The sequence below is a fragment of the Xenopus tropicalis genome, chromosome 4 (genome assembly GCF_000004195.4).
Source record: "Xenopus tropicalis strain Nigerian chromosome 4, UCB_Xtro_10.0, whole genome shotgun sequence".
Taxonomy (NCBI): Eukaryota; Metazoa; Chordata; class Amphibia; order Anura; family Pipidae; genus Xenopus; species Xenopus tropicalis.
In genome coordinates, this window is record NC_030680.2 from 9892947 (window position 1) to 9909348 (window position 16402).

Below are 16402 nucleotides of genomic sequence, written 5' to 3' on the forward strand. Positions count from 1 at the left end.
GTGTCTGTCTTAAACAAAACCATCTCAAACATAAAAATTCATATAAATAGTCATGGTATCTACTTATAATGGTGAAGACACACAGAGCTACTATAGTAGCAGCTACTTGTCACAGCTACAGAAACAGACAATGCTGATCATTTACTGATAATTGTCTCTATGTGTGTTTAGCAGAGGCAATTCTCAGTATTGTCTATGGCAGGGGCTTTTTTGGTGTTTAGTAGCCATGACAAGTATCTGCTACTAAGTAGCTCTGTGTATCTTCTCCCCTACTGGGTGCTGAGCAGAATGTAAATTGAAGTAGCTTTTTCTGAATCTAGAGTATTTCACTGACTCTTGCTCCAAGTAACTCCCACTTACCCAGTGTTGGACTGGGAACCCAGGGGCCCACCAGAAAACCTTAGACCCTAGGTCTACTTTCCAAACTATTTTTCCTCCTTTCCTCACCCAACCTCTTTATTCTTTTAGTCTCTTTTATTTACTTGCCAGCATCTATTCTTCCATCTATTTCTCCTCTTTTTTCCCAATCAGAAATAGGGAATGACCATGAAACAGGCCAAATGGTCAGGAGCAGGAGGGCCCACTGACACCTGGGCCCACCGGGAGTTTTCCTGGTATCCTGTTGGGCCAGTCCGACACTGCACTTACCACTGTAAGGTGAATGTACCTGATCATCATCACTGTAAATGGGTGAAATCTATACCCCTGAACAATGTAGGTCTATTTAAAAATAAATAAAAACCCTAATAAATAAACACCTCATATGTAAAACCCTGCTTCATCTAAATAAACCATTTTCAAAAAAATATACTTTTTAATAGTACGTGCTACTGGGTAATCCTGAATAGGAAACTGCCATTATAAGAATTAAGGGCCGCCCCCTGGGATCATAGGATTCACAGTGCACACAGACAAGCCAAGGCACACATACATGCTAGGCCCCATCAGCCAATGAATGGGCTGAGTTCTGCCTTTTGCTCCCACACTACTTCCTGTTACAGTTAGAGCTGTATCACTTCCTGTCAGCTGATCTCTGAGGGAGCACATGGCCCCTTCAATAAATGGCGGCTCAAGGGAAAGGATGTAAAAGAGAAATATTTACTGATATATATATTCCAGTTTGGCGAGATTCTTTAATAGGTCACTTAACATAATATAAATTATGTATTGATTAAGTATTCATTCTGGGGGTATAGTTTCCTTTAACCAGCACCTAACTTAACACCCTAACTAAAATTACCTATAATTGTTGAACCAATAAAGAAGGAAAGGTATAATGCCCCCCCCCCCAATGATCATAATCACTTACCTTATACCCCAGCACCAGCCTGCGAGAGAGTGATCATCTTCCTCCTCAAGGGGAAATAAGCTTTACATATAAACAAGGCATTCCCTATTTTAAAAATGTAAAATATTTCAATATGCATTTGCTATATGGAACCAGGCCCGGATCTGTGGGTTCTGGCAAATACCAAAAGGACCACTGTAAGATGCTATAGACAGTCACTATTTATTGGGCCTGTTTGGGCCCCTGTGTACTTGAAATACAATAGTCTATTTTGACTCCTAGTCCAGACCTACATGTAGTTACACCATTTCCAGCTTTATAATGAATGATAGTCTGTGCTTACCATAAATGATGGTTCATCTGCTGTTCCAGGTGGGCTGCTACTCTGTGATACTGCGATGACCATGCCCTTTTAGAATGGCACAAAATCATCAGAATCCCCCAGACCCTGGATCGACAGACAGTTCTGTGCTTGGGCCAAGAACAGTTTCCATCACAGAGAGACAAGCAAAAGTAAGATAGCCTCACTTCAAAGCAGAGTATTATGAATATGTGCAGGTAAAAGGGACCTGTTATGTAGAATGCTTGGGACCTGGGGTTTTCTGGATAAGGGGTCTTTATGTAATTTGGAACTTTATACTTTAAAGCTACTAAAACATAATTTAAACATTAAATTGTTTTGCCTCCAATAAGGATTCATTATACCTTAGTTAGGATCAAGGTTTTATTATTACAGAGAAATAGAAAATTATTAAAAAAAAATTAGAATTATTTGCTTAAAATGGAGTCTATGGGAGACGGCCTGTAATTTGGAGCTTTCTGGATAATGGATCCCATACTTGTACATAAAATATATACCTGTCAACAATTCTAATACTGTTCTAAATAAGAAAGCAATTAGATAGGCAATATATACTAATATATACAGGAACAGGACCTGCTATCCAGAATGCTCGGGACCTGGGGTTTTCTGGATAAGGGATCTTTCTGTAATTTGGATCTTGATAACTTAAGTCTGCTAAAAATCATTTAAACATTGAATAAACCCAATAGGATTGTTGTGCCTCTAATAAGGATTAATTATATCTTAGTTGGGATCAAGTACAGGTACTGTTTTATTATTACAGAGAAAAGGGAATCATTTAACCATGAAATAAACCCAATAGGGCTGTTCTGCCCCCAATAAGGGGTAATTATATCTTAGTTGGGATCAAGTACAGGTACTGTTTTATTATTACAGAGAAAACCATGAAATAAACCCAATAGGGCTGTTCTGCCCCAATAAGGGGTACTTATATCTTAGTTGGGATCAAGTACAGGTATTGTTTTATTATTACAGAGAAAAAGGAAATCAGTATTAAAAATTAGAATTATTTGCTTATAATGGAGTCTATGGGAGATGGCCTTTCTTTGAATTTGAAGCTTTGAATTAAGGGAAGACCATCCTCCATAAACTCCATTTTAATCAAATGTTTACATTTTAAAAAAATGATTCCCTTTTCTCTGTAATAATAAAACAGTACCTGTACTTGATCCCAACCAAGATATAATTACCCCTTATTGGAGGCAGAACAGCCCTATTGGGTTTATTTAATGGTTAAATGATTGCCTTTTCTCTGTAATAATAAAACAGTACCTGTACTTGATCCCAACTAAGATTTAATTACCCCTTATTGGGGCAGAACAGCCCTATTGGGTTTATTTCATGGTTAAATGATTCCCTTTTCTCTGTAATAATAAAACAGTACCTGTACTTGCTCCCAACTAAGATATAATTACCCCTTATTGGGGGCAGAACAGCCCTATTGGGTTTATTTAATGGTTAAATGGTTCCCTTTTCTCTGTAATAATAAAACAGTACCTGTACTTGATCCCAACTAAGATATAATTACTCCTTATTGGGGGCAGAACAATCCTATTGGGTTTAAAGGCCCCTTATCAAAAAAAAACAAAAACCCCAGGTCCCGAGCATTCTGGATGACAGGTCCCATACCTGTATATAATAAATGACTAATCTACAATAGAGATAGAACTTTCATTTTCTTCTCTTTCCTGTTATCTACAAAAGCAGCAATACAATGTAGCTGAGTTGTTTAAAGTTAAAAACAATCAGTTGCCAATAATATGCATGGGGGTAGCACAATAGCATTAGAATAAGATATTATTCTCGTTATTAAATTATATAAAGAACCAGGACATATCTTCAGTTTAACTAGTAGGAAAAATCCCATATAGCCATATATAAAAGATTAGTTCTGGTTGAGCACTATGATGGGAACAGTTTGATAAAATTATCTACAAATCAAAGTATTTTCACCCAAAAATCTGTTATCCATGTTCCTCCACCTTAGGGTGAAATACTGACAGGTCTAAAGTCAGAACTGCACAGTAGGGGCGAAATACATTCTAGTGTGATCCTACATATTGGGTTGTACCTTGTGTAATTTTGTGACCCACTTCCCCTCCAAAGAAATTTACATGTGATCTAAAAACAAATTAATTGTGGGGGTTAAACAGATGAAGCTGCCAGATTTAGCTTGTTGGTATTTTAACCTTTTCTTTTCTCATTTCTCTCAAGGAGACTAGAGAATATGTCAATTATTTGGATAATAAAAAGAATATTAAAGAGAGAATATTAGACATTGAAAACTACATCCTTGGGTAAGTCGTGCGTTATATCTTTCTGCTGAAATGTTGCCTCCAGTTGGGTCCTGTGAGCTTTTCCAGCTTACATTTTAGAGAGGATGGATACGGTGGTTTTGAACCCAGCGGTGTCGGCAGAGAACAAACACATGGCAATATGGGGGTCATTTCTCGGACAAAGTTTCTGCTATATAGTCCTATTCGGAAATGGGAATCTTATTAGAAATCTATACATCACCCCAACATGCAATTAGACTGTTCTACAACTATAATTAGCAGCTGTACGACAGCCATAAAGGAAGATTTTATAGGCAGGGCTCTTAATGAAATATATAACATTAAATATATCAGGATAGATGATATATACATATATAATACATATAGTCCATACACTTCAGGTACATATTGCACGAAGACAGTAGTTTGGATCTTACATTCAATGTTGCTATAATACAGGTAGGGGACCTGTTATCCAGAATGCTCGAGACCTGGGGTGTACCGGATAACAGGTCTTTCTGTACTTTGGATCTCCATAACTAAAGTCTACTAGAAAAGCATTTAACCATTAAATAAACCCAATAGGATTGTTTTGCCTCCAATAAAGATTAATTATATGTTAGTCGGGATAAAGTACAGGTACTGTTTTATTATTACAGAGAAAAGGGAATCATTTAACCATTAAATAAACCCAATAGGGCTGTTCTGCCCCAATAAGGGGTAATTATATCTTAGTTGGGATCAAGTACAGGTACTGTTTTATTATTACAGAGAAAAGGGAATCATTTAACCATTAAATAAACCCAATAGGGCTGTTCTGCCCCCAATAAGGGGTAATTATATCTTAGTTGGGATCAAGTACAGGTACTGTTTTATTATTACAGAGAAAAGGGAATCATTTAACCATTAAATAAACCCAATAGGACAGTTCTGCCCCCAATAAGGGGTAATTATATCTTAGTTGGGATCAAGTACAGGTACTGTTTTATTATTACAGAGAAAAGGGAATCATTTAACCATTAAATAAACCCAATAGGGCTGTTCTGCCCCCAATAAGGGGTAATTATATCTTAGTTGGGATCAAGTACAGGTACTGTTTTATTATTACAGAGAAAAGGGAATCATTTAACCATTAAATAAACCCAATAGGGCTGTTCTGCCCCCAATAAGGGGTAATTATATCTTAGTTGGGATCAAGAACAGGTTCTGTTTTATTATTACAGAGAAAAAGGAAATCATTTTTAAATATTTAAGTTAAAATGGAGTCTATGGGAGACGGCCTTCTCATAATTCGGAACTTTCTGGATAAAAGGTTTCCAGATAAAGGATCCCATACCTTTTTTTAAATTTAATAAGAGAACAGTTTCTAGTTAGACAATGCTACACAACCAACATGTCTGTAGCAAGTTGGGCTCTGCTTTCTAACCATACATAGGGACATATATTCATTACAAAAAAAAATGGTGTAAAATAAATAGAGTATTTATGTAATATTTACTTGAGCTGTCAGTCATGAAAGGAGCTAATCGCGGTGTTTATAAAGGCGTGAACAACTGACTGATGCAGAAAATTATGACATTATTTTACACCACCACCAATAGGATAAGTTCAGGCAGAGAAAAAGTTCAAGAAGGCAGGTAACGTCTTTTTTTTCCAACAAATACCTCCTTTTACATCAGAACTTGCAACACATGCCCCAAAATCCACTACACGGCTATCTAATGAGGCATAATTTTGCACGCCGGTCCGTGGCATTTAAGTGGCAATGTTATATATATGACAACTCCATTTTTATTTTACACACCTTTATTAATAGGCCCCTATGGCTGTGCTTCCTCTGGCAATCTGTCATGTCTACAAATAAGAAGGAAAATATAATAAAAAACTGAAGGAAGCTAATTTGACTTTATCTGTTGTTGCAATGGGTGGGCCATAACCCTGTGCTGATTGTAACTGAAAAAGAAAATACCCTCCCCAATGAGATTTTAAGATCTTAGGAAAATTACAAGCCATATGTTTTCACGCCCTATATGAAAAGTAACCTTTACAATATAGATAAGACCAGTTAGTTATATCTTCATGATTGCTGTTAGACTGGATAACATGGAAATTTTTTTTAAAAAAATGTATACACATTTTTTACATTTTTATTAAGTTCAGTTTCTTTAAAAAAAAAACAAGTATAAAATTTATAATAACGTAATCTTACAACCAGTGAATATATAACATATGCTACAGTATAATATTAGTATAATAAAAGAGAATGAAATGTGGGTCCTTATGAATTAATTTGATCACAAGTTGCCCCCCTTTCCACACATATTTAACCCAAAATAGGATGCAGATTTCTGTTATTTGGTAAAACCAGTGCTTATATTAAGGGTTTTCGGACTCAGTTCTTAGTTAGGGCAATGTGCCACCATTAAATAATACTTTGCCATTGTGCAAGTCTGGTTACATAGCTTACTTTGCCCCTTTTTTATCTTAAAAATAAGATGTATATAATGTGGTAGAATTAAAAATCATATATGGGGTGATGACGATACAAAAGCTCAGCGAAAAAAAAAAAATAAGGGCCCTAGTAATGGAAATGAGGGGTGCAGGGAACTTTGATCCTGTTCTATAGGAAACTGTATATATTTCTATTAGGGAACTAATTTCTTGACCAATAAAAATGTCATTTTGAACCAGTTCCTCGTTTTAGTGCGTACAAAAAGCACTATTTCTAAATTCCTTCTATCTGCCCCAATAATATTGTCGTACACCAACGCATACACAAGTTTTTCTGTGCTTGCTCGTGAGCAAACGCAAGTGAGAGGGACTTCAATTGAGGGCAATAAATTTAGTTAAGGTAAGGGTTAATATTTGGGTGGAGGGGGAAATGCAACAGGTAAAAAAACAAAAACAAAAAAAACAGCACCAGAATTGTCAGTGAATGTTGTATTATAGCAATACTGCATTATGGTGAGGGATTATTGGAATTAATACTTTGTTAGGGTGTAGAGGAAGGTAAAGTTATATATATTAAACATATTTTAGGCATGTTTATGACTTCTGACAATTGCTCAGCAGATGATCCTTTGCCAGCCACCTACCTGCTATAATGCACCTCTATTTCAAATATCTGTTAAACAAATAGGTCCCACGAAATTGAATCCACATTTACAGTATAAAATATAGTATTATGCATTTGTTTGGATAACATTTAACCATCTGTATGACAGCACGGAGTGCCCCTATGCCCCTATGCCTATGTACATATAGATCATTCAATTCATACGCAGATATATATTTACATTGTTTGTGAAAACATAGCTCAGAAAACATATATATTTTGCAAAATCTTTAATTAGACAGCATTTAGGGATTGTTTTTATTTTTTTTTTAACTCTTAACTGTAGGGGCCCACTGATCTCTCCTTCTTTGCTTTATAGCTAAGGGGAGATGGAGAAGTAATTTAACTTTATATAAACCTTATACACCCCAAAAGTAATCTAAATAGGAAAAATGACTGCAGTAAATAAAATAAATATACAGAAAAAACCCTAAATTGATGAAAACGACGGGTCAAGCATTTAAGGCATGGAGAAAAATAAACCAAAATACTTGACGGTGTTAGAATTTTCAAAGGTGGGCCTAAAGGGTTAAGGTTAATACTTACGGTGATAGAGTAGGAAATGTAATATTTATTTAACCCCTTAAAACCCCTTGGCGAAATAATATTACTGCTTTCCAGCTGCAAGAGAATCACAGAGGAGGAAAATAACATCTTATCATTAATGTACAGCATATTTAACAAAAGTAATCATCCTGATAATACATTTTGTTTGGAATTTACACAGTAATAAATTGATCCTATGTGGTTAGAGCATGTATAGAGTCTAGTTTGGAAGAAAGAGGGAACTGCCTGGTTTCCTATTGAAATTATGCTTTAAAAATCTTGTAAACCTATTTAAAGGGTAAATAATGTTGCAAAGGTCAAAGACAGTATATAATATATATAATAAGGCGGGATAATATTTGTCTGAGTTGAAATAATATTTTACATGGGGCAATATGGCACGTGGGAAGTTGCATCAGAAAAATCCCCCAAATCTGCATTACTGTCATTCAAATCTAAAAATGTATAAATCATAATAATAATATAATACCACCAGTTTAGGTACAAAAAAATGTATTTTTATTGTTTAGAAGAAATCAAAGCAGACAGAGTCCTCAGGGAAGAGGGGAATCCTGTGCAATGGCACAATCCCCATTAACACAAGGTAGCTGAGCTTATTTAAAAAAATTCTAAATTCTAAACTTTGTTACCAAAAATGCCTAGAATGACGGTATTCATAGAAATATTAATAAATACTCTAAAGCATGAAAGCAGCATTCCAGTCTGTAAAAAGTTATATACTTGGTAGTATAAAAGGGGTGCTGGCCTATCAGCCAGGCTTAAAAAAAATCACATATTTCATACGGGGGTGCACAAAATTTCTTATGGCAAAAATGTAGTAATTAAACTCGTGTAATTCCTATCGGCAAATCTAGAGAGTACCCCAATCCCCTATTTCTTTCACGTTTTCATTCTTCCTCTCCCACCCCATAGGTATAGGCAGTATATTATATAAAATTGTATAAATCTGTTTTTTTAAGTTGTTTTGCCGCCGTCGGAGTCGTTTGTTGTCTGTTCTGTAATTAGTGCAATATGCCAGAATTTTTTTCGCGTTAGATTTTGGTAGTGCCAGAGGAGTTGGATGTTTGGGGCACCAGAGATTTATTTATGTGACTGTACAATCAAATGACACATTGTAGCAAAAGATAATTGACGCTGCGGCGTGTTTATATCAAATATATCTGTATATAGAAGTTGTTTTTGGTAGGATTAATACAACTTTAATGGTTAATAGAGCAGACAACTTCTAATTATCACACTGACGTCTGGTGAGTTATATTGATATTTCTGTGTTACTGGGAGAGTCTGCCAAAAAATCCCACAATGCAAAACAAATATATAATATTATGATTTTTACATTTTTTGCTCTGGCCTTGCTTAATTGCTTAGGAATTAAGACAAAACAAAGGTTTATGGTAGTTTTAACCCTTGAAACTCTTAGAGAATTTGCAAAGTCTCTTTGGCTTTCATGGGGTTAAGTTGCCATTCAGTCATTGCTTTCTTGTGTCTCATATATATATTAATTGTGTTGTTTGCATGTGGATACATCTCTGAATTGGGGTAAAACTATGAGTATTAGAGAAACCATTTCTTTTCTTAAGTGTATGTTGTTTGCACTTAGTAACATGTGTCTGGCTGCTGTTTGCAAGGGGTCAGCATTTTAAATAAAGTGTTGTTGGACAGTATATATTGTTTTCTATGTTGAGGCGTAGATGGAAAATTGACAGTTAAGGCTGAGGGGCCAGAAATGATAAAATCCCCTTCTCTGTACATGATACGTAGTACATAAAGTCATGATAAGACCTTGCGTCCGCAGTTACATTTTTTTAGGCCATGAAATAATACTCTTTATTTCTTTAGGTTATAAAATAATACCCTTTATTTCTTTAGGCCGTAAAATAATACCCTTTATTTATTTAGGCCGTACAATAATACTCTTTATTTCCCAGCTCTTAAAACTTTTCCAAACCATTCCACTTCTTGCCAAACTATTTCCAATATGATTATAGGTCAGGGAAAATGCCAAAATGCAGGTCTCATTTTTTTTTATGAATAAATAACATTATGTTTTGTTGTAAACTGGTTTCGGTGGCCATTCTGTTTAAGAACAAACGTGAGATTACGTATGATGTTCACACATGCATGTATGTTTTATTCCCTGATTGCGGTTTTTAGCAGTAGGATAGGTGTGGTTTTTCTATGGTTCGAGTAGGCCAAAATTAACTGTAGGGGTATTTTTATTTCACAGAGTGCTTTACTGACTATACATAGGTCATTGATTAGGAAAATATGTAAACTGGATGTATTAAGGGGATATTCGGTATGTGAGATGGGGTTCTCTTACTGATTATATTATTATTATATGTCAAAAGTGGCCCTTAGGTTGATAATAACCAAATAAAAATTCAGGAGGTTGTGACTTTACATGTCAGGGGTATTTTGCAGAAGCCAAATGTCAACAAAAAAAATGCGCTACTATATATCTTGCACTTATTTATGATGAGGCTGTCAGCTTGTGGAATGACATAACGGTCATTCTATTAATTAAGGTTACAGTTTTAATATGAAGTAAATGTGCAGAATACTATTTCAATTATTTTATATATGTACAATACACACACACATATATATATTATACACATATATTGCAAACGTCCTTCTGTACTTACAAAAGCGTATCCACTATATATTTTGTTGTATGCAGCATAGATTCCAGAATATAATAATAAGGGAAAAATGAAAGGTGAATATTACTGAATGAGCTGTGAGAGATCATTTCCAAAGGCCACTACTCCATAGGAGGAAAAAAAATGTGGGTGTTCCACTGTATTTAGAATAAAGGCAGGTGGACTTTGGACTTCTGGGAGAAAAAAAATACAATTTCTGTGTAAAACTGAGTAGGCCGCATTTTAAAATATGATAAAATTGGTATTAACACTTTATGTTAATTATAATCGCGCCCTGAAGCAAACAAGGTGTAAAATACATGTTTTTTCCCAATGGAATGGCTTATTATTGTCAATGGAATCATTCTGAATCCTTTATCTCTTTAAGGATTCCCCAAAAATGGCAGATACTAAACTCTAAGGAGGTGAAATCAATGTAAGTGCAAAAAGAGCAGGTCATGTTAGAAATGAAGGGATACCTTTTTTTTTTTGGACATGCTGCAATTGATTTGTGTCCAACATGTTCCCCTGCCAATAAAGCTGAATGCCTGTTTCTATCTATGTATATGTATATATGTATATATACTAAATATATATGTATATGTACTAAATAAACAGTAAATACAATAAGCAAAAAAGTGAATGGTGTGTAACTGCAGACAGCAGGTATTAGTTCATTTTGGCTGCACAAAAATTGCCTTTTATACACTGATTTTGGAATTTTTCCAAGACTGGCAGTGTGTAGTAAACAGACATTCCCAACGTCATTTTTTTTTCCAGAACAATCTGAATGAATCCTGTAGGCCAAGGGTTTCACATAGGAAATATAGATATTTTTGTTTTTCCGATGTGTTTTGATTTTGGTGACTTAAATCAGAGCAGGGGTTAATTTTGTGGTGGTCCACTTGCATGCTGGGAAGCTGGGAGCGCTAGGAATGTTGGGATTTTATTGCTGTGATATCTCCTCCTCTCTTTCGTGTGATGGCTGTGCAGCCCAAAGCTCTGCGCTTTTGTTACTGACTATCTCTTTTTGTTCTCCCCACCCCAGAATTGAGAGAATTCCTTTACATTGTTGCAGGCTCTTTATTCCATTGTGTTGTTTTTTTTTTCTTTCCGATTGGTCTAAAGCAAAAAAAAGGCCAAGCTGGAACATAACAAGCCGCTCCGAGACGTGCTGCGTGCTTTGGAAATTCTGAGGGAAATCTGTTGTTATGCGTCACTCTTCTACAGGCAAATTTTTTTTTTTTCTATTTTGTGAAGCTGCCGAGTCTATACCCAGGTAATGGTGACATTTGCAATTCAGCCTTAATGTCTATTGTGTTTTATAACTAATCTTAAATAATTGCTCAAACCCTTCTTTGTGGTGCAGTTTATGAGCTTATGAGCTTTATAATTTGTGTATTGTGTAGGGTATCTCCCCAATGTGTGGTCCAAGAATTTGCTGCATTAAAAAAGGATAACAAAATAAACATCTTTAGAAAAATTACTCATTCTGAGCTGTTCTTGTTTTGGACATTTATTAAGAGTTTGTTGTTATGTTGGTTATTATAGGACAAATCCAGCATTGTATTCAGTTTTTGCATTTAACCATGCTGTATTTTATCAATGATTATGTCTGTGTGTGTGGGTTATTTCTACACACAGGCAAATCAGCCAAATTTAACAGTTTCCCCAATGGCTATGTCAAAGCCATTTTTACAATGTATTTTAGGTTATGTACAATGTCTGCTTGCATTTAACCCTTTCTGGTGCATTGTACTAGCTTCTTGCCATAACGTCAGCATAAAAAAAAAAAAATCGGTGCTATGGTTATTGCACAGACTTTTTGAATGTTTCTGAAATAGGTAACCCGTTATCCAGAAAGTTCTGAATTACGGAAAGGTCTAGTTCCATAGACTCCATTATAAGCAAATAATTCTAACTTTTAAAAATGATTCCCTTTTTCTCTGTAATAATACAACAGTACCTGTACTTGATCCCAACTAAGATATAATTACCCCTTATTGGGGGCAGAACAGCCCTATTGGGTTTATTTCATGGTTAAATGATTCCCTTTTCTCTGTAATAATAAAACAGTACCTGTACTTGATCCCAACTAAGATATAATTACCCCTTATTGGGGGCAGAACAGCCCTATTGGGTTTATTTCATGGTTAAATGATTCCCTTTTCTCTGTAATAATAAAACAGTACCTGTACTTGATCCCAACTAAGATATAATTACCCCTTATTGGGGGCAGAACAGCCCTATTGGGTTTATTTAATGGTTAAATGATTCCCTTTTCTCTGTAATAATAAAACAGTACCTGTACTTGATCCCAACTAAGATATAATTACCCCTTATTGGGGGCAGAACAGCCCTATTGGGTTTATTTCATGGTTAAACGATTCCCTTTTCTCTGTAGTAATAAAACAGTACCTGTACTTGATCCCAACTAAGATATAATTACCACTTATTGGGGGCAGAACAAGCCTACAATATTTAAATGATTTTTAGCAGACTTAAGTTATGGAGATCCATATTAGGGAAAGATCCCTTATCCGGAAAACCCTAGGTCCCGAGCATTCTGGATAACAGGTCCCATACCTGAACCTGATTCTTAATCTTTAAAAGCTGTTGCTTGCTAAAGCACAGATAAACACACACACACACACATATATATTGTACCTCTTTAATTGTATTCTGCAGGATCATTTGATTGAGTTGGTATGCCTGAAAAATGAAAGAATTATAATTATTGTTGCTTCTATACAAAAGAGATTTTGCAGGCCGGTGATTTATCAATGGAACAGGCTCTGTGGTTGCCAGGTAGGGATCACTTACCTGCCAAACTAGAAAAGGCTTCTGCTGAAGATCATTAAGAATTGTATGGACCTCATCTTAACACAGAAAACCAGAAATATGTTAAAATTCCATGTTATTTGCGTTCTTTACTATTTATCCAGATAGGTCTGCTTCCTTATAATTCTTTAGGCTAAGAACACATGGGCCATTTTATCACCTCCAGCGCAGGCAACAAAACATCCAAAACTTTCTGTTATGATCCACGTGAATCAAAGGTAAAACACCTGAATTACGTAATTGAAAGAAATCTTCCTTGTGTTCTTACTCTAACACTCCTATCTACTAATTCCAGATGACAACCTAGTCATAAAGAATAACTACCCAATGCTGTAATTATTGTGCAGGTCTTAGCATGGCTGACAAGACCCGAGTATGATTTTTAGACAGAATTTGTCTGGTTGCCTCTAGAAAGGTTTGTCAGTTTTAGGGTTAATTTCTTGAGCAAAAAGTGAGTAAAATGGGTTGTTCACCTTTGAGATATAGAGAGTGATATTCTGAGACAATTTGCCATTGGTCTTCATTTTTTATTTGTGCTTTTTTTTTTTTTTTAGTTATTTCACTTTTTATTCATTAACTCTCCAGTTTGGAATTTCGGAAGCTATCTGGTTGCCAGGGTCCAAATGACCTTAGCAACCAGGGAGCGGTTTGAATGAGAGGCTGATATATGAATGGGAGAGGGGCTGAATAGAAAAACAAATAGACACAAAATGTAACTGCTTGTGTCAGTTAATGCCATAATAAAATGCTGCCTATTATTTAAAGGAACAGTAACACCAAAAAATAAAAGTATTTTAAAACTGGTGTACTTGCATCAGTAATACTACTATAGTAGGGTAAACAAGCTGCTGTGTAGCCATGGGGGCAGCCATTCAGTCTGAAAAAGGAGAAAAGGCACAGGCAGATAACAGAGTCCCATTGTATTCGACAGAACTTTTCACCTTTTTTTTTTTAGACAAAATAGCTGCCCCCCGTGTAGTAGTATTACTGAAGCAAACACACCAGTTTTACCAGTGTAGGGCTAAACTACATTATATTTTCATTAATTTAAAACACCTTCATTTTTTTGGTGTTACTGTTCCTTTAAAGAACCCCTTATATATACACCAATATGTAAAAGTGGAGCCTTGAGTGACATTAAACATTTCTAAAATTGTCCCATTGGCATTAGCTACAGTGTGTAATAGGGAATCAGCCCTAGTGGTATTATGTCTGTAATCTTTTTTTTTAATTTTGTAGCCAAACATTAGTAGGGTATTCAGAGCCAGATAGAATTGTACACAATACCCAGCAGGTATCTCTATTGGAGAATCTCATTACATTAAGTGGCGGTGACATTAAGCGGTGTTGTTTTAGGGTGAAGACACAAGGAGCTTCTAGTAGCAGCTACTTGTCACAGCTACAGAAACAGACAATGCAGATCATTTACTGATAATTGTCTCTACGTGTGTTTTAGCAAAGGCAACTCTCAGTATTGTCTATGGCAGGGGTATATTTTGGCATACTAAGTAGTTCCGTGCGTCTTCACACTTAAAGTAGAAGGAAAGTCATTTTGACATTTTACTGCCACATTAGTGCCACCTAGAACGCTATATTTATTCTGCAGAAAGCTTTACTATACCTAAGCGAAGAGCCCTAGAAGCTCCCTCTGATAGCAGCTGCCATTTTAGCTTGGTCTTGGTAGCTTCCTGCTGCAGTTATAGCAATTGGAAGATCACACATTCCTAAGGGTGGGGGAAGTGAGTTCTTATGCATTCTTATGGGAGGGGGGAGCAGGAGAAGGGAGGGGGAGAGAGGAGAGAACTGAGTAGACTCAAGCCCCAACCCTAAATGAGCCCTAAAAGAGAGAAAGTCTGATACCAAAGAACTTGTTCCCCAAAAAGGAGACAAGAAATCCTGTGTATCTTTTGATAGAGGACTCAGTGCAGCGTTTCTGCGAGTGCTTATGGCTGTATTTATATAAACCTTTCTGATAAAGCTTACTTAGTTTTCACCTTTCCTGATGCTAGAATACTGCTCCCAGAATGCTTTAAATCCTGTAATATGTTGGCATATGGTAGAAGTTCAGGCCATACTGTAATAAAATATAACAAAATATAAATGTATAAAAATGTATATTTGTTCATTTCCACCAACCTGGCCATTGGTCTATGTGTTTATAATATAAACTACATTGTAAACTGCGCTATATTCTGAAGGGACCAAACTAAGAGTTCTGGGGCAATGATCCAAAGTTTAAGCATGTAACCCCTCCACCTCCCCAAATAAACCCCTGAAGAAGTGGATCTCGCTTGCAAGTCAAGTTTTATCTCCCAAGTGGGCCTGGTAGTGACTGGTGAGTTTTTCTGGTGCAAAATGAGAGAATACAAGTGAATAGGTGCACATTAGGGGACCAGGGAATGTCATCTGTATAAGCTTTCACCGGAAATTCATGACATTATGGGGCCCATTCACTAAAATCCGTTTTTTTTGTGGTCAAAATCACGATATGGAGTATTATAGCGGAGTAACCGCTATAATTTCTGATGTTCTAAAATGTCATGAAAATACTTTTATCGGTTGCAAGGAAATATCGTAACTGCCTTTCAAAAGTCACAAAATGCTTTTATAGGTCGTACAAAAAAATCGTAATTGCCTTCCGAAAGTCATGGAATTTTCGGGTCCGAACGTTCGTAAACGGCACGAAAGCCTTTCTGGCTTTGAAACCTTCAATGTATGATTTTGGAAGCTTTCCATAGGACTCAATGGCACTCGACAGATCCAACCTGGCAAAAAAATTGTCACAATACCAAAGCTTGAATGAATTCCGAAATGGTTCTAGTCTTTGCGAAAAGTATGACTTTTTCGTGGTTAAAGAAAACCACAAAAAAGCCGTGAAATTTTAACGAAATTATCATGGACATTGCAAAACATTCTATATGTTAGAAAAAATATGAATTGTTTTTATCTTATTTACTGAATATAATAAACCTATTCATTTTTTTAGTGGACAATATAGTTGTGAATTAGAATAAAAAACGATGAAACTTCGTATTGGTAAAAATAATATTTTATCAAAATGCTATTAATCATTAGCAAGTATCGGCTGATGGCTGCTGGTGTAAGACATAATGAACCTTGGACTAAGATGTTGCATACCAAAGGTAACATATTATCTTGTTTTTATTGTGTGACTACTAGATTCAGATATGTAAAACTATATATGAGCAAAGCTAGAGATCTAAAGCAAATAGCTTTCCTATTGTGAAATATACCAAACTCACGTTCAGTGCCATTGTAACCATTCTGCCTTTTCTGATGGTTTGC

The 16402-nt window shown here is 35.7% G+C and overlaps 1 long non-coding RNA gene across 1 annotated transcript; it reads left to right on the plus strand.

The window, feature by feature from the left end:
* Positions 1–1133: 1133 nt before the first annotated feature.
* Positions 1134–3949, plus strand: LOC116410521. Its single transcript, XR_004222452.1, has 2 exons — positions 1134–1801; positions 3867–3949. It is a non-coding gene; the product is annotated as an uncharacterized LOC116410521 (long non-coding RNA).
* The last annotated feature ends 12453 nt before the right edge of the window (positions 3950–16402 follow it).